Raw genomic sequence first — 6,000 nt, forward strand, 5'->3', positions numbered from 1 at the left:
CTCTGTGATAACTGACATCTACAGGTACAGCAAGATAGCACGGGGAATCATTTTAATGGTACACCCATTTAGCAGACTAATAGTGTTAGCTCTTCGCTAGGGCTTATGGCCTGTCCTGTCCAGGTTCTTGGCCTTGATAACAGTTGCCAGGTATGGGCAGTAACAGGTTCTCGGCCCAGACAGTAGTGCCAGGTATGGGTTCCATTGATGTGGGATTCCCCTCTGTATGCTATGAATATGTTTCATTACCATTGGCTATTACAGAAGCTGTTTCGGCCAATAGCTTAGTAAAGCAAAGCCAGGTGGGAAATCCAAACAGTGATATAGAGAGAAAGTGGGCGGAGTCAAAGAGACTCCATGCAGCTGCTGAAGGAGACAGACGCCAGCCACTAGCCAGAACCTTACTGGTAGGCCACAGTCTTGTGGTGGTTCACAGATTAATAGAAATGGGTTAATTTAAGATGTAAGAGTTAGCTAGAAATATTTGTAAGTTATTGGCCAAACAGTGTTGTAGTCAATACAGTTTCTGTGTGATTATTCATGGCCGGGCGGCCAGGAAATGAACGAGCAGTCTCTGCCTACATTCCATCCCGTGGAGAGTAGGCCCCACATCTTAGAGGCTTTTCCACCTCCCAGTTCTTCTGCTCTGGGGACCAAGCGTCAAATGCATGGCCCTTTTGGAGGTATCCCAAGTTCCAAACCATAGCACCCAGCTAGTGTATTCTGAAGCTGGGATACAGGCTTGGGCGCTCTGTTGCCTTATACTGTCTTGACATTCTCTTGCTGTATCTCAATAAAGGGCACCAGCCATGGTCACCTCTCTCTATTCTCACAATGACAGTACAAATTTGCTTGTTGCTATTATGCAGATGAGGAGAGACATGATAAACACACTCAGTACAGGATGATTATATGTCAGGCTCTGGCCTACGTTCTCTGTGCTGTCTCCTTTTTGGCTTTTACCACAGGTCTACCACCCTTCATTTTGTGGTGGGGACGCCAAAGTGTGGAAGGCTAGGAGACGCTCCCCTATCTGTACAACCGTACATCATCACCCAGAGAGCCCAGATCCAGCCCTGTTCTTCTCCACTGGTCTGCCTGATTACATCCACATGGGATGGTTCGGAGCATGGAGCCCAGACAGGCTGACCTCAGAGAGTGTAGCTACATCTCAGCTGAGCTGGCTCACCAGCTCAAGGAAACCACTTTTGAGTCCCTCTCGAGTGCTAGGCCCTTTGCTGAGGGTGAGGAGGAAAACCTTCACCAAGATGCCTTTCATCTGGGAGCTCATAGGGTCATGGCGAGGTGTGATGCTGATATTCGCACAATCAGGCATACAAGTGCTGTAACAAAGCTGCACTCAGAGGCCTGGGTACCTGAATATTCGGGCCAAGCACTGCTGAACATGTGTTTGTGCGAGACAGCGCCTTGTAGTAATGGGGTATTATAGAGTAGGTACATTGTAGATGACCTTTATTTTCTCTGGGTTTTACAGAGACCCTTCCATTTCTTTTAAAATCTGAAGAAAATGATGAATTTTAGGGCCAAAGAATTTGTGTATGTATATATATATATATATATATATATGTATATATATATATATTATTTGTCTTGCAATAAAGCAGTTGTAACATGGAAGTTTCAGATACAATCAGCACTCCCTGCCCCCACAGTACACCTGCAGGTTCTACATCACAGATTCAATGTTTCCAAAAAGATACAATATATTGGAGAAAAAATTGCATCTTTCCTAACATATGCAGACTTTTTTCTTGTCATTATTTTCTACAAAATACAGTATGACAGCTATTTATGGAGTGTTCAACTTCTATCGGGAAAATCATCTATAGCTGATTGGATACAGGAGGGACCTGAGAGATAGCTCAGTAGATGCCAGTCTGACAATCTGAATCTGTCACCAGAGCCTACGTAGAAAGTCAGATGCAGTGATGAGCACCTGCAACCTCAGCACCTGCAGAGCAAGATTGGAGGCAAAGGCAGGATAATCGGCCAAAAGCTCGCAGGCCAGTAGGAAGCACAGTTACAGAAGCAACAAGAGAGACCCTGCCTCAAGATGAGGTGGAGAGTGAAAATGGACTCCTGAAATATGTCCTGTGACCTCCACATGCAGTCAGTGGCATACTAGTGCCTAGGTGCACACGTGTGTGTGTGTATGTGTGCACACACACTAAAGAAATAATAAAATAAATAAATAAATAATATTTTTTTAAAAAAGAAAGCATGTGCATAGGTGTTATATAATACTATGTGGTTTGCAGTAAGAAATTTTGTGGTAATTTGAATAATATTGGTCCCCAGAGGCTCATATATTTGAATGTTTTGTCACCAGGGAGTGGAACTGTTTGAAAAAACTAAAAGGATCAGAAAGTGTGACCTTGTTGGAGGAAGTGTGTCACTGGGAGTGGGCTTTGAGGTTTCAAAAATCTATGCCTAGCCCAGAGTCTCTCTTCCTGCTGCCTGCAGATCAGAATGTAGAACTTTCAACGGCTTCTCATGTACCATGTCTACGTGTGTGCAGCCATGCTCCCTGCCCTGATGATGATGATGATGATGATGATGGAATAAACCTCTGAAATGATAAGCAACCCCTTCATTAAGTGTTTTCTTCTGTAAGAGTTGCCTTGGTTATGGTATCTCTTCACAGCCATGGAAGTGTGGCTCAAAAAGACTTGACCATCCACTGTGCCTACTGAATATCATAGATGTGCATGTGTGTGTGCGCATATGTAACTCATACACTTTTGTCATGGACTTGGTACAAATACAACCACACTGCTATGGTACCCTGAGAGTTCTCAGAGCAGCAGCATCTTTGAGGGATGTTTTCATTCTCTTTCATATGGTGCTCAGCCCCCTATAAAGACTTAGTAAACATATGTGAGCTGAGTAATATTTTTGAGATCATGTGTGTGTTTTCCTTTTTGGTGGGGCACAGGAGATCAGCAATGCTTATTTCCCACAAGTCTCCTAATATGTCCCTGGTTGTAGCAATCTATTATAAGGTAAAGATCCTGACTGAGTCTTTGTTCTGATTTTCCTATGGGCCAGGTGATGTGGGGCATGAACTAACTTCTAAGTCAATCAGGGAGGACAGAGAGCTGGGTTGAAAAGTTTTGTTTTTTTTTAAATTTTAAAGTTGTGTACATATATATGCCTATGGACACATGCACCATGGCAGGCAAGTGGAGGACAGTGGACAGTTTGTAGAAGTCGATTCTCTCCTTCCACCACGTGGATCCTGGGGCTACAACTTGGGCCATCAAGCTTGGAGACAGAGGCCTGTTTCCACTGAGCCATCTCACCAGCCCTGAGCGCTTATTTTAATGGCAACAGTTGTAAGCATGATCGTGTCTCCTGATACTGTGCAGGAATGTTCTCCTTGATATCTCTTGAGCACTTGATTGGTTTAATGGTTTTTGTGAATGTTCACAGCTGAACTGGGCATTCCTGTAGGGACTCTTTTTGTGTTTGGACTTAGGAAGGGGGGCCTTGTCTGCCATTGTCCTTCTCATTCTTAAAAAAAGCTTTTACATTTATTATTTATTGTATATGTGGCAGGGCAGAGGGCACAAGCCCTGGCCTATGTGTAGTGGTCAGAGGACAACTTGTGTTGGTTCTTTCTTCTACTTTGTGGGTTTCAGGGTTCTATCTCAAGTCGTCAGCCTTGGTAGCAAGTACCTTTACCTGCTGAACAATCTCACGGGTCCTTGAGGGGAAAAAGTGAAACTCTTGAAAAGAACTTTATCCTCCCAAGAATTTTATTTACATCCCCCAATGGCAGGATATGTTGTGGGTAAGACTCAGGAGGCTTTAGCTAGAAAGAACTGGACAAGAAAAACAGAGAGATACAAGGATCCAAAATTTCAAGGTATGGACAGGGATATGGATGGTGGGACCTACAAAGGGTTGATAGTGGAGGTTCTCAAGGAATTCCATGTGAGAATGATGTGCCCTGTAACTCTAGCAGGGCTTAATCCCTTCTGTCCAAGAAAAAATAGAACACGCACAGCCTTCAGAGAGATGGTTTCCAGTTAGCATATTGTGAACACTCTGGCCTCTGGCCTTTGGGATTTGTTTGTTGCCTTTGCATTTTTCTGCAAGGGTTCCATCTACAGACACCTAGGACTCTTTGGGCTCCTTGACTCATTAAGGGACTTGGTCTAGTCTAGAGCACCCGCCCCCAGTGTTTTTAAAACAGATGGGTCAGAATTGGCTCAAACCAACATGATTAATGAAGAATGTTACCTGGGTTTGGTCAGTTTTCTGTAGCCATAAATACAAGAATCATTGTCTTTGTTAATAATCTGGCATGGGCCAAGTTTATTCTCAATACATATACTAGGGATTTTCATGCAGTAATCAGTAACTTGGGCAATAACTCATTCGGAGGTACCTTTGAGTGTGTTCGCTATTTATTGATTGATTTTTTTACTCATACTACACTCATACTACAGACATGAAACCAAATTGTGATAATCACCCACTATTGACAACACCTTTAACGGCTTCTTGATTTCTCTTGAAGAATGACTAACTTAACGACTGACTTAGGCCTCGTGTGATCTCTGGCTTTCCTGGTTCCCTAGTCTTCTCTCCCCAGTCTTCTCTCTACCGTCTAGTTTCTGCTTTGTTCCTGGACAGCCTAGACCTTGGATCTTTAAATGTGCAGCACACTCTTCTGCGTGGGGTCTTTGCTTCAGAAAAGAGCAGACTCTGGGAAGAGCTGTGTTACTTCCTGTCAGTTAGCTCTGCCTTTGCCTTTAGGTATTTGGTTGAATACTTCTTAACTTAAAGACGGTGTTTCTGACCTTGATTAGGCCTGATCCTGTCTCAACAGTGTTCTTTAGAAAGTTTTAAGGTTTCTCTTGGAGTACCAATACCAGTTGTTTTGTTAGAAATTTAAAAAGCAACATTTTTATATGTATGCTGTATTATTGTATTGTCTCATGTATATAACGGATTAGGATTCAATCAGAATAAGTAATATGGTTTTCCTTTTGTTTAGCCTCATCCTCTTAATCCTCCTGCCTCAGCTTCCTAGTTACTGGGCTTCCATTGTGCATGTCTAGTGCAAGATTTCTTTATGACAGCCAGATCAGCCAATTAAGGTGTTTGTGGATAGATAATAGATAAAAATGTGTACATTTATTAGAATATCAGTTATCCATTAAAGAATAAAAGGGGCTAGACAGATGGCTCAGCAGTTAAGAGCCCTGGCTGCTCTTCCAGAGAACACAGGTTTGATTCCCAACACCTACCTGGCCGCTCACAACTATCTGTACCTCCAGTTCCAGGGATCTGACACCCTTATCTGGCCTCTAAAGGTACCGACACACACACACACAGTGCAGAGACATACATGTTGGCAAACATATTCATATGTATATATGTATGTATGTATGTATCTTAAATAATGAAATAAAACTTGATATGGTGGTACATGCTATAATCCCAACATTCAGGAATCTGGAGACAGCCTGGGCTATGTTCTAAGAACTGGTTTGCAACCCCTCAAAAATTAAAAACAAACAAAAAAGAAAGAAAATGGGGGAAAATGAAATCCTGTCATATATAGCAACACAAATAGAACTGGAGACCACATTGCTACGAGGAATAAGCTTGGCAGAGGAAGAAGAGCACATGTGCCCTGCAGAAGCCTCAGTAACTGTCAAATTTACTCTGTGAGTCTTTGGTTCCTGTGGTTATTCTGCCTAGATTTTTCTACCGAGACAGGGACAAGGTCTGATGCCATTTGCTTTTGTCTCTCCAGTGCTTATAGGACAGTAAAGAGTTAATCGATACTTGTTAGCTATAAGATAGAATGAATAAAGGACGACCGTGGATGAAAGAAAGATGAAGGCAAAACTAACCCCTTGTTGAGCCGGGACAAAGGAAAGCATCTGTCACGGATCACTCGTTTAGGGAAAAGCAGGCTGACCAGTATGATACCTAAATTACTCATATAACAGACAGGACGTT

This window comes from Myodes glareolus, chromosome 14, assembly GCF_982192425.1.
Source record: "Myodes glareolus chromosome 14, mMyoGla1.1, whole genome shotgun sequence".
Taxonomy (NCBI): Eukaryota; Metazoa; Chordata; class Mammalia; order Rodentia; family Cricetidae; genus Myodes; species Myodes glareolus.